Source organism: Mirounga angustirostris, unplaced genomic scaffold, assembly GCF_029215605.1.
Source record: "Mirounga angustirostris isolate CCGP_5_RB_7025 unplaced genomic scaffold, mMirAng1.0.hap1 SCAF_5, whole genome shotgun sequence".
Lineage (NCBI taxonomy): Eukaryota > Metazoa > Chordata > Mammalia > Carnivora > Phocidae > Mirounga > Mirounga angustirostris.
The window spans coordinates 36,035,262-36,049,367 of NW_026991713.1; the positions used below are offsets into that span (position 1 = coordinate 36,035,262).

A 14,106-nucleotide genomic window follows, 5' to 3' on the forward strand; every position below is an offset into this window, starting at 1 on the left:
GAAAACCAAGTAAAAGAGACTGTGGTCAGCTGTGACAAATATGGGAAATGTGAGTTGGGAGGCTCAGTTTCTACCACCATGTCTGTGACTTGTTTATGTGCTTGTTCCTTGATTTTTGTTGGTTAAAAATTATTTACTGAAGGCCTACTGTTCACCTTGCACAGCTCTAAGTAACAGGGATGGAACTGTGAACAACATAGCATGCTTGGCCTCGAGTCCTAGTTGCAAGAGGCACATAACAAACACATAACCCAATAAGCAGGGGAATTAGCTACAGAGCACTGTGGGCAAAAAATTTCTCCAATTCCCATTGAAAGAACTGGCCCTGAGACAACAAGGCTGTGTTTGAATCTTGCTGACTCTACTTATTTAACTGTGTGAGTGACTTTGAGTATCTTTAGGAACACATCTGAATCTCTTTTTCCTCATTTGGGAAAGTAAATATAATTAATACCAATTTTGGAGGGCTGCTAAAAAAAAATCACAAATCATATGGAAATAACTAGCTTCAGATCTATCATATAAAACTCTGACATTCTTTGATATTTTTTCCTTCTATCTTTTCAAAAGAATCCTTCCCTCCATCTTCAATGCCACTATTTGGTTTCTAATTACCAAAATCTAAAAATCATTTTCCAAATTTCATGTCATGATAGAAACTAAAATTTTTTTAAAGATTTTATTTATTTGTCAGAGAGAGAGAGAGAACACAAGCAGGGGGAGCGACAGGCAGAGGGAGAAGCAGGCTCCCCGCTGAGCAAGGAGCCCGATACGGGACTCGATCCCAGGACCCTGGAATCATGACCTGAGCTGAAGGCAGGTGCTTAATGGACTGAGCCACCCAGGTTCCCTAGAAACTAAGCTTCACAATTTTTCTATAAAATGCGTCTCATTCTTAACACTTTCCCCTGCCTTAACTAAAAGTCCCTCTCATTTCGCATCTAGAGGGTCACAGCAGATTTCAAATGTCCTGACTCAATAAACCTCATTTCATCAGATTAATACTCCTTAAATGAAACTGTTTTTAGGTTATGCTCTTGCTCAGAAATATTTTAATAGCTCCTAGCTTCCACTCGTTCTATTCAATAATCAATTTAATTTTCAAAATCTTCCACAATCTAGCTCAAATCTTCCTGGATAAATTCCCCTACTATAACAGGCCAATTTCCTCATCTGCCTTACCTGTAGCTCCTGTGTCTTCCCTTAATTATTTCTTCCAGTCTGTAATGTTGCTCATTTTTTCACTTGTTCATATGCATTTTTTGCTTCAAGCCTTAACTGAAGCCTCAATTTTCTATAAAGCTTTCTGTGATGGATCCAACTGCTAGTAATTTCCTTTTTCTCTTAATTGTGATGATATGATTACTTTTAAAAGAGTCCCTACCTCTGTGCTAATTATACAACTTGAACTCTAAGATACTAGACTAAGTCCCTTCATATATAAAGTGCGTGGAGAGCGGATATTTAATTTGCTAAATTGTTCCCATAAGACTTTACCTGTCCTTCAACAATCATCCAAGTATTGTGTAAATATAACCAGCCAAAAAATAAATAAGCTATCACTATTGTCTTTATATAGCTTAATAGCTTATAGTTACTTCTTAGTTACTTAGTTCACATGTTCATTCTCATATTGAGAATTAACCAGTTGGACTGTGAAGAGCACAGTGGGATCTGGGAGCAGTGGCTGTGGGATCGGGGAGAATGAGCAGGATGCGAAGAGAGAATGGACATTTCCCTGGACAAGGGCTGCACCTGTATCCAGGGATTAGGGATTTGAGATTATCAATATCCTTACACTATATTTGCATTAGTATATCACTTGTAACACTACACTGAGTATTAAAAACGTAGATACCAGACGGTATTATTTAAACTCATGGAAAAATCATTCTTAGGGCCAGGCTTTGTCAGGTCCTCCCTCTTCTGACTGGAAGCAATAAAACCTACACGTTAGGTAAATTGTAAAGTTTATATAGCCTGTTCCATAGTGTGGGAGTCACTTTTGGCTTATTTTGTTTTCTAATTAAACTGGATGCTACTACCACTGTTCAGAAACCGGTGCCCACCCAGGTGGGTATACACGGCAAGCAGCACCTCTTCTGATGGCTGATTAACACTTTTCCCAACTACAAAATATACAGAGGGAGAGGGAAATAGAGAATCTTAAGCAGGCTCCATGCCCAGCACAGAGCCCAATGTGGGGCTTGACCCCACAACCCTAAGATCACAAACTGAGCCAAAATCAAGAATCAGACATTTAGTCACTTGAGCTACCCAGGAGCCCCTATACATATATATTTTTATACAAAAATACATACACTCCCCCCAAACATTCCTAACTCCCACTTAAAGCACTCAGGAATACTAAGTATAAGAGGGAATTACACTGGGGGATGCCTGGGTGGCTCAGCTGGTTAAGTGTCTGTCTTTGGCTCAGGTTGTGATCCCGGCATCGGGCTCCCTGCTCAGCGGGGAGTCTGCTTCTCCCTCTGCCCCTCATGCCGCTCTGCTCTCTCTCCCTCACTCTCGCTTTCTCAAATGAATAAATAAAATCTTTTAAAAAGAGAGAGAGAATTACACTATTAGGTTTTAGCTTGAATTGTTACAGTTGAAAAAGTAAACCATACCACAAATTTTGTACATACTTTTTAGTAATAAATTAGTCATTATATCAACCACCCCCCATAAAGTGTGTCTTGATCCCATAGCTCAGAACTGCTGTTTTACTGAATGACACCAGAAAACATCAAGATTTGCCATGATTGCACTGCATTATATATACATTTTTTAAATTTGTATTTATGTAAGAATGTAATTAGTGTATTAATCTTGTCCTATGAACTAAATTGCTCTCATAAGACTTTACCTGCCCTTCAACAGTCATCCAAGTATTGTGTAAATATAATCAGTCAAAAAATAAATAGGCTATCACTATTGTCTTTATATAACTTAATAGCTTATAGTTACTTCTTCATTATTTAGTTCACATGTTCACATGTTTTCAGTAAAGTACAGAGCTGTGAACAGAGTAGCAATTTCTCCACTTCACATCTGGAAACTTAACATGTACTATTGTCTATAAAACCATAAAAACAGTTCCTCAGAACAAGTCTAAGTTGTAACCAAATATTTATATTGTAACCAGGGACTACCTGGGTCTTCAGTATTGGTTGGCGTACCAAACAGAGTAACACAAAGAACAAAGCAGACAATTTCCCTTCGGTGTCCCTGCTCCTTATTCAGAGGCTGCTGTAAGTTTAGTACGGAAGCCTCCTGCAGTTGTGTATCTAGAGGCCACTTCCGTACAGTTTAGTGTTTACCCTTGGAGGATGTTTGACAATTATGGATGGTGGTCATTTTCCAGAACCAATGAAATTCACATCTTCATTTCACATGCAAGTGTCTATCTATATGGACAACACATAAGAAAGGGAAGCAGCCATACAACAGGTCCCAAACCTTAAGTATAGTTTGGTAAATGTGTTGTTTAAACATGGACTGTGGTTTAATGAGTGCAAAGGAAGGAAAAGCAACTAAAAAGATACTCTTGAAAAATTAATTTGTGAAGACCACCACTTACAAATGGAAAGGGCATTATCTGATAGTCCATTTTAACATCATCTTGTTTATGTATGAAGTGCCTTTAGGAAATAAAGGTGTTTCCTTCTCAAAAGACAAAAAAAACAAATCATTTTTAAAAAGCCTAACAATTCAAGTAATTTTTACAAACCAAGATGATTTATATCAAACCATTTAATTTTCATACCCGTCAAGTCATTATATATTATCATCCAGAGCTAACTTTAATTAGAGGCAAAGTAGAAGGACAGGGCCAGTGGTAACTTTCATGATGAAATATTTCATCTTCATACCACTAAAATACTTCCCCATGAAAATATCAGATACCTAAAATCTGACCACAACATTTTTTTTTTTTTTTAGGGATGGAATAATATTTCTTCTAGAAAGCTTTAAAATATGATAGAATAAGATACAAAAATGAATGTGGCTGAATAGCTTACTGATACTAGTTTATGTTCTTCCTCCCTAAATTGTCCTCCCAGTCCCCCTTTCTATAAATTCCAGGCCTTTTGGGCGCCTGGGTGGCTCAGTTGGTTAAGCGACTGCCTTCGGCTCAGGTCGTGATCCTGGAGTCCCAGGATCGAGTCCCACATCAGGCTCCCCACTTAGTGGGGAGTCTGCTTCTCCCTCTGACCCTCTTCCCCTCTCATGCTCTCTTCTCACTCTCTCTCTCTCAAATAAATAAATTCCAGGCCTTTTGTGATCTCTTTTCCTATGCATCCTAAAGCAGAAACTGCCTGAATAATACTTGGAATATTTTGTATAAGGCTTAAACTCATTGAAAAATTATGTCAAATAACACTGAGGGAAGCTAGCCGTGACAGGGAGTGCCTTACAATGTTCAGGGGCAGCATTTGGAGAGGGTGTCAAGAACACCAGAAGCACAGATGCTCTGTGGCTTGCCTAAGAAGGCTGGATCCCAGAACTCCCAACCTGAGCAAAGCTTCCCTGAAACCCAATCCCAGGTCCTCTTGCAGAGCCATCAGACCTTAAGGTAAAGGCTTTGGTTCAGGCCAACTTGACCAGGGCAGTCTGTTTCCCAGCGTTTTTGAACACCGCTGTGCCTCTCAGATTTAGGGGAACCTTTGAAAGGGGAGCAGACCACAGAACTGGCTGAAATTAAAGGGCTGACCAAGTGGGATGAAAGACTGCAACAGAGTGAATTTCATTCCAGAAAGATAAAGAAGTGGATTGCCCACAAAGAGCTGAGTTTCTGGCCTAAAAGTGAGAGACACAAATAAGTAGTTTGCAAACACCAAAAAATAATGGCTAAAATCCCTATAAAAACATGTTAAACTTACTCAATATTCAATTTACCTAAAATGCAAATTAACACACTGAAATGTTATTATTCATCTATCCATGAAGTTCCCCCAAAATAAAAGAACTCAATATTTCCAAGGGTTCATAAAAACAGGTACTCATACAACAAATAGCAAAAATATAGTAAAAATGTGGTAATATCTTCCTGGGGAGCAATACAATATGTATCAAAAACCTTTAAATCATAGATCTACTTTGGCCAAACAATTTTCTTTCTAGGCATTGGTTCTAAGGAAATATCTGTAAATACCAAGAAGTGGCTATTCATTTTCATTGCAGTACTGTTTATACAAACTCAATGTCCATCAGCATGGACTTGGTTAAGCAGATATCATTTCAATGAAATGCTATGTAGCTATTAAAATAATTTTGTAAAAAATTATGTAATTCCCAGAGAGAGTCACAGGAAATGAGCGTGAGAGACAGGAAGGACCAGACTGCATAGGGCGTAGGACACACTGTACGGAATTTGGAATTCATTTTTCTTTTTTGGTAGTGAAAATAACAGCTTTGATATTGAATACCACATGCTGCCTTGATTCCTATCATTTCCTTGGTGTTAACTAGCGAAGGGTCGTACAGACTGAGAACTTCAAAAAATATGGAACAGCTCATGAGTGTGTAATCCTTGCATCAAGGCCATTTAATCCTTTCTGTATCAGTTCAATTTCAGTACACGTGATGCTGAAACAACCACTGGAATTTCTTTTGACTAGGAAGAACACCATGGATGATTCTACATAAAGGTATATGATAAAACTTAGATTTTTATGAAAACACTTCACATTTTGGGTGGAAAAGTGTTTCAGGCACAGAAAAGCAAACAGGGAGACCACTTAGAAGGTTACCCCGTGGCAAAGACTAGAGTGAAGTGGAAGTGATAAGATGTGGTTAGATTTGGAATTGCTGGAAGATAGATGGCTGATGGACTGGGTATATGGGTAGAACAGGAAAACAGGAATCTAAGATAACTCGGCATCTGTGACTTGTGGCACCTAGGTGAAGGCAGGTTCAGTTACTCAAATGGGAATGAGTAAGGGTTGGTAGGAAGGCAAATACACAGTGGGGTAATCAAGTTCTACTTGACTGAGATGTTAGGGCAAGAGAGTCTGGAGAACTAATTTAGGTAAGACTGGCCAGATAGGAGGCCACAGACCAAGCACTGGCAAGGAGAAAGAACACCAGATACTTGGTACATTGCATGAGAAGAAAGTAAAAGGAGAAAATTTGCAAGAATGCCAAGAAGGGAGGAAAAAAAAGAGAAAGAAAAAAGGAAAAAAAACAAAAACAAAAAGAACTTTTAGAATTTAATGTTTTCAATAAAAGAGAAAATATGTATCTTACAATAACTTGCTTTTCATAAATATTTAAAATAATAATTTTAAAATTCTAAATTATACATTGCTTTCTACACTGCTTTGATGTTATGAGTAAAAAAGTTAGATTTTAGGGTATAAATACAAACAGCTAATTTCTAAAATATTATAGAACTGAAGGTGTTTAGCTTACTCAGATTTCCTGTTATATTACAAGTGTTCATTTCCTTTCTACATCTGTTCACTTGTATATTTTCCCTTCAAGCTTAAAGAGGTCATCCACACATACTGTAATAACATTTCAGTGGGACATAATTAATTTGATAGGATACAACCACGTTGTAAGCTCCATCTGGGCAAACTGCTTTGGGTGTTACACTGCATTGTTATACTAAACTCAATGTCAAGTTAAAATCAACATATTATCATAATTATTCTCCATCTGTAATATTAGTTCATAAGAACTATATTCAGATATTTTATTAAAATGTCTGATGAAGTTGTGGTGAAGTAAAAATTTTGTTGGAATCAAATTTATAACTACATTACAGATAAATATATCCTAACATTTTATTTTAAAATTATGCCAGTCATTTTTGGGGGCACATGGGTGGTGCAGTCAGTTAAGCATCCAACTCTTGGTTTCTGCTCAGGTCATGATCTCAAGGTCGTGAGATGGAGCCCTGCACTGAGGGTCCACGCTCGGTGGGGAGTCTGCTTGGAATTCACTCTTTGCCCCTCCCCGTCCTCTTTCTCTCAAATAAACTAATAAATCTTAAAAAAATAAAATGATGCCAATCATTTAAAAGTATTAAAATTGGCTACTTTTAGATATTAAAAGTAATGCATGTAATTTATCTTTAAATCACAAACCAAACAGAAAAATATCTGTTTTTAATTAAAATAATGAACTTTTAGCAATTCCTTAAATTTATTAATTGGTTTTCTTAATTCAACAAATATTTATCGGGTATCTATCATCTGCCTATCACTGTAGTATGCACTAGGATGAAAATGGTGAATAAAAAAAAAGTAACCTCTGCCCTTGTGACGCTTCCAAAACAAGAGTCGTTATGGGCATGACAAAAATAAGGGCTATGGAATTTCACTTAGAACAGCTGATCTGACCTAGCTGAGTACTTGGAAAGGGAATCACTGCTTGTTCTAAAAATCTGAAAGGTGTGTATGATTAACTAGGTGAAGGGGAGAAAAAGTATTCTAACTTGAGACACAGCAAAGGTAAAATCTCTGGGGCAGGAACACAAACCCACTGTACAGAGCCTAGAATGAGGGAGACAGAGAAAGGGCGGGCCATATGAAAAGCACAGAAAAGTAGAGCACACCTGGCTTATGGGTTCCAAGAAGCAAGTTGTCATTATCTGTTCATTCTGCGGGCAGCATGGCTAATGGGTTGGAATGGGATTAGAAGGCATGGGGGCAGATTAGTCCAGGCTTTTAAAAAACAGTAAAGGGATTGCTAATGGAGATAAAGAATACTGGACTGACATGAAGGATATTTAGAAACTACAGATAAAATTACCTGATGGATAGGAGAGGGAGAGGGAATGATGAGGGAGATGGAGGTAACAAAGATGACTTCTAGGATCCTGACGGTGAGATCAGAGAAAAAAAAAAGAAAAAGAAAAAAAGAAAAAGCATGTAAATAATGGAGGAAGAAGACTAGGATAAGGAAGTAAGATTAGTTTTGAAAACTGTAAAGACTGAGGTACCTTTGGGACATATGAGATGTCAAGAATGCAGTTTGTTAACAAGGCTGAACCAAAAGGCCGGAGGTAGAGCAAAACAGTCTTTCAGGAAAACAGAAATAGTCAATTATGTCAAATGCTGAAAATCATCCACTGGATTTAATGACACAGAGATTATTGGTAACTTCAGTAAGGTAAATAATAAGTCTTGAAGCCAGAAGGAGGTGGGGGAAAGTTTGAGGGGTGGGGGTGAGGACATGGATCCTGCAATTGCAGACCGCTCTCTCTATATGTCTGGCTGTGAAGGGGAGGGGAAGTTACAAATGTCAGCGGAAGGGTATGAGACACACTGGGAGTTCTAAAAAGGAACACAGAGGGGCGCCTGGGTGGCTCAGTCGTTAAGCATCTGCCTTTGGCTCAGGTCATGATCCTGGGGTCCTGGGATCCAGCCCCGCATCGGGCTCCCTGCTCGGCGGGAGGCCTGCTTCTCCCTCTCCCACTCCCCTGCTTGTGTTTCTGCTCTTGCTAACTCTCTCTGTCAAATAAATAAATAAAATCTTTAAAATAAATAAATAAAAAAGAACATAGAAATCAAAACATTAGGTCATAATTAGGCATAAAATTAATGTCTGCTTTTTTTTCCCCCCTTAGTTTAATTGAAAATTAGGGAAAATAACCCCCAATCAATTTTTGGATGCCTTGGATAACTTTCCGATCATGGCCTTGGCCAAATTAAACCTGCCCAGAATTCTTTAACCTGAGTCTTTTCCTCCTGGGTGCTCTAACAATGACTTGATTCCTACTTTTGTTGTGACACTTAACATAAATTCTCTAATTATCATTTGTTATCCTCTTTTCTAATTGTGAACCACTTCAGGAGAATTGTTCCATCAACACTTAGCCAAGGGCCAGATGCATAGTAGGTGGTCATAAATGCATAAAAAATGTTAAATGTTTTGGAAAAGCAAACACTAAAAACACATTTCTTAAATGCATATTCTCACTGGGATCGTTGCTTCAGTGATAAAAGGGCACAGCCTCCAGTGGGTGAATCTGATTAAATCGTGAGGCCAGGGCGCCTAGGTGGCTCAGTTGGTTAAGCGACTGCCTTCGGCTCAGGTCATGATCCTGGAGTCCCAGGATGGAGTCCCGCATCGGACTCCCTGCTCAGCAGGGAGTCTGCTTCTCCCTCTGATCCTCCCCTGTCTCATGCTCTCTCTCTCTCTGTCTCATTCTCTCTCTCAAATAAATAAATAAAATCTTAAAAAAAAAAAAAATTAAAAAAAAAAAATCGTGAGGCCAGAGTGATACCCAAAACTGTCATTACTGTCAACACCTCCATTATACCAGGGGGAAAAAAAGAAATCACAATTTTTATCAGCATTCCGTGGTCCATAAGATGGCACCAAAAGTTCATAAAAATTGGTTTCCAACAGGAAATTTGACTAGGATGGATAAAGTGGTCAATGTGAGTTGATCTCCGTTTAGGGAATTAGGGCAACTGGAAAGCCCCTGAATCTCAGCTCTTCGCAACAAGTCCAACCATTCAGCTGGCTGTTTGTGCAGTGAGTGCTTCTTGTTTGTGTCAGGATCAACTTCATGAGCCTTGGCTGGATCACTCCATCCCAAACTCTTTAGCAAATATCATGGGAAGCAAGCTGCTCTGCTGCTTGCCTCCCAACCCCCCTCAGGCAGCCTTGGCTCACACAGCTGAGTTGACACACTTGCTGCAGAAGCTTCAATCCCGTGGGGATGGTTAGGAAAGCTGCCTTGTGAGAGTGGAAGAGCAGGAGCCTCAACCACAGCTGTTCCGCAGCTGGGTCACAAAGGAGAGCAAGAAATCCCTCCACACCATAAAAGGTAGCAGATGATGGGAAGGCAATCCCAGTGCCTCCATTTGTCACTGGCAGGGTGCCACTGGCTCTCAAATCCAAATGCTCTCACAAGAGGATAAAGCCAGATGTAAATAATTCCCTAATTTCATACTTTTTTTGTAGAAAGCTTCAGCAGTAAAAGATATAGAGAGTTATTTGATTTATTTAGATGCAGAATTCTTTGATGATTTAACCAGGGTACTGAACAAACACTGGATTCAGCAACAGAAACCTGAATTCTAGTCTGGTTCTGATACCAAAAAGGCAAAACCAAGGAAAGCCACTAATTTGAATAGGTTTCGTTTTCCTCAGTTGCCGGACAAAGGACCTAGGTTAGCAAAACTCTATTGGTTACAATTCCCTGTTTAAAAAGTGGAATTCAACTCAGGGACATAATCGTTGGTTAAAAGTTCAGATTAAAGAAAAGTTAAATTCTTAATTCATGTCATCATCTTTTGCTTCCACTGCTTTTCAGTCTACGAGAGGGAAGAGGTATTGGCCCTTTTCCCCCAGACCAGTCAGCTAACACTGGGATCTGGGATAGCAGCTGAGACTAAAAATCAACTGTAGCTTATTCCATGTACTAATGAATGAGAATAAATGGAGTTGGGCTAAACGATCCATTATCTTCTTCTGAAAGTACTTTCAAGGTAAAGATGCCTGTCAAAGGTAGAATATTCTAGAAAGGTTCTTCCACCAACCAGACGACATATATACTGGAAGTGTATACTATGCTTGCCAGTAATTCTGGTTTGCCTGAAATATATACCCACTGTTCCAGAGTAAAAATAACAGCACCCCCTTCCTGGTTTGGACACAGATTCGTTGGTAAACCTGATTCTTTCTTAACCTCTCACAAGTGTTCACCTAAATTAGAAGAGTCAAACCATGGCCTTCGTAACACTGCAATGTCCCACCAGATGGAACCTCTGGGCTCCATCAGCAGCAGCAGTGAGCTCTCACTGTGGCCTCGGCCTTCCATTCCTCAACATACTCCTAACAAACAAGGCACTAACAAAGATACCCTTTCACAGCCCAAGACCATGGGATATTTGTCAGGCATAATTAAGTTTCCATTCATCTCTGCTTCCCAAAACACATTTTTCAAGCAGTCTGTTGTCTCAGAACATTACAATTCTACTTTTGTAAGTTATAGAATAAGAACAGAAACATGACAGCGGCTCGCTATGTGCCAGGCACCGTGCCAAGCGCTTCACGTGGACTGTCATACTCCCTCTGAGATAGTGTCATTATCTTTTTTATAAAATAAGAAACTGAGGCACAGAGAGGTTAAGTACCCTGCTCTGGGTACCAAAGCTACATCTGGCAGAGCTGGGGTGCTGGGGTTGAAACAGAGACAGTCGGGCTGCAAATTTTGAGTCATTATATTATAATCATGGTCCGGAAGTTTACTACCAGGAATCATGATGCTACAGGGTCCACCCATCCATCCCTTCCTCATCGTGTATTTCCAGAGCACCTACCATAGGCCTAGCACCAGGTCAGGCATGGGATAGGGGAAGATAAAATGAGATCACTCCTGCTCTTAGAAACTGAATAATATCGTGCTGACTCTGGAAGTAGGCCCTCACCAATTGCAAGATAATACTTAAAAGGGCTCTTGTTGGACATATGCTTAGTACATAAGGAGAAAATAGAAACCAAGACATCTATTCTGCCTGCATGAGTCAGGGGAGGTCTCAAAAAGGAGGTGGCATACTTCAGCTGGCTCACAGATGGAAGAAAAGTTGGCCATAAATCAAGACAACTATCTGCTCAGTCCAAGTGCTGGTGGCTTAAAAGTTCTCCTTATAAGATCCAAGCTAAGAAAACTGTTTCGAAAGTCAGTCTAATGGAGAATATCTTCCCTTGCTTTCCCACCATTCAAAGGACCTGCAGCTTACAAAGGCTCATTTGATACCAACTCAAAACACATCTGTTTGATAAAATAAGGTTATTTAACAACAAAACTTAGCAAATCCCTACTTTCTGTCAGGCTAGTGATTCTTGAGCCACCTTCTGTGAATAATAATTTTCTGTGACTCACAAAAAAGGTCTGATGCAAGCAGCATTGTTTAATAAACAACACTCATTCACTTTAACCGCCAAAGCATGAAGGAGCCAGAGGTGGTACATACAAGATTACAGGAATCTTTAAACTCGGTGGAAGGGGGAGCACACACCCACACATACACACACGTAGCAAATGGCCAGAGGCTGGCACATGACCAGCAGAATGGTTTGTATGTATAAATGTGCATGACAAGCATATCGCCAGACTGGCTCATTCCCAAGTCCTAGCAGCACAGTGTGCTAGCTGACGCATACACACATGGATTTTGGCACTTATTGTAAAATAAGATTATCTTGCTGTAAGCAAGAGAAAAATGTGTAAAATCACAGGAAAATATGGGCCACTAATAGGAAAATGTGAGTACAGAGGTAACATGGAGATGGAGAATAGAACGTCTGCACTTCTTTGCCTCTAGACAGACAATTTAATAGTAGTTCAGCTCAAGGCTAAATTATCACTGTCAACATCTCAGAGCCTCTGGACTTCAGTAGGAAAAATGTGTGGTGAAGGCTGCACAGAACTCATTAAGCATCAACCTCCCGAACTGTCTTCATCACATTGGGAAGTTTGACATCTGAGTTGGCAGGTGTATCTGTGAGATCCAGGAGGGACTGATCGGACACACCCAATCCTAAGAGCATTTTTAGCAAAGCAATGCGAAGGTATATAGAAGGGCAGTGTAGTCAACTTGACACCATTCCTTGTAAAACTGCTATACATACAGAGGAGGCTTTGCAAGAAACATACTGACCTACTTACATGCTCGAAATGGAATGAATGTGCACTTTGGGGGTATGTGGTGCGATGCCAAGAAAACACAAACATCGTATTTTGAAGACTTGGGGAAAGATACAAGCTATTAAATTACTAAATCATTTAAAGGAGTTTTTATTTTAAAATAAGCATAGATGTGTTATAGTGGACACCTGGCTGGCTCAATCAGTAGAGCATGCGACTCTTGATCTTAAGGTCATAGAATTCAAGCCCCACATTGGGCATGGAGCCTACTTAAAAAAGAAAAAAAGAGAGAGAGAGGGAGAGAAGCACTGGCATAGAAAGAGGGATACAGGCTTGGAAATCTCACAGATCTGAGTGTGATCACCTCAAGAGTAATCCCTAAATAGCTGGTCTACTTGAGCAAATTGTTTAATGTGTTCAGAAATTTACTACTTTGCAGGGGTAAGAATGATACCTTCTGATAAAGTCTGTAACTGAGACAGATCATGCAAAGCTCTTACAACAGGGCATGGCATACAGTAAGTGATCAACACATGTTAGCTATTATGATGTCTATATAATAGAAACAGCAGTAGCTACTGTTCAATATCTTAAAAGGATTAAGTGAACTAAAAAATATTTTTAAAAGCACAGCACAGCAACACATTGTAAACACTCAAAGAAAAACTTAGTTCTGTTCTTAAATAGAATTTTTATACCTAAATCCATTTGTTCAAAGGTAAGTCATGGAAGTAGAGAATTTCTTTTTCAAGTATTTTACATAGCATTCTTGTAACACACCCACATGAAGAACTCTGTAACTCAAAATACTCAGTTATCAACCAAATTATCTCTTGTTCTGAAATGTCTTAGAATATCATAGGCAAAAACTTTGAGTTTGGAGAATTTGAAGAAAAGACAAAACAGAGAGAACACCAAAGCTCAAAACTGAAGTTACAGTAAAAATAACTTAGGACCATTTTTGATAAAACTGGGAAACCCATATAAATACTAGTGACAGTTTAAGAATACATTTCCCCCCATCTAGAAATATGTATTTTCCAAAAGGTCCATTTTCTCTTTGAAATCCTGACATGATTTGGCAAGGCCAGGTTGAAGTAGTTAGCATGGTTCAAGCTGCTACCAATCATAGAATAATAAGAAAGTAGGAGAACTACAGTTGACTCTTAATATTTCAATATTCAGATGCCTGGTATTTCATGGAAGGAAATTTTAGTTAATCAAAATATAATCCTATCCAAACCTGTCATGTTTCATTTAGTTTTCAAAGTAAATGGCTATAGATACCCGTGTTAATATTTCTTTGTTTTTAAAAACAAGCAATGAAATAAGAAGCACTAGAGAGGCAATGGATAGGGAAGTAGAAGGAAGTACAGAAAACGCCCAGAGAAGACATTACCTTCAGTAGAGAGCTTTCGTACTGAAGAGTAAGCAAGGAACAGAGTAGAAAAGGTAGTTTTGCATGTTATGAGATTAATTAGATTAATGAT

At 39.0% G+C, this 14,106-nt stretch overlaps 1 protein-coding gene across 2 annotated transcripts in view; it reads right to left on the minus strand.

The window, feature by feature from the left end:
* TMTC2 (transmembrane O-mannosyltransferase targeting cadherins 2) overlaps positions 1-14,106 on the minus strand; it is a 395,147-nt gene that overhangs the window by 91,631 nt on the left and 289,410 nt on the right. The gene's annotated exons all lie outside the window — the stretch shown is intronic.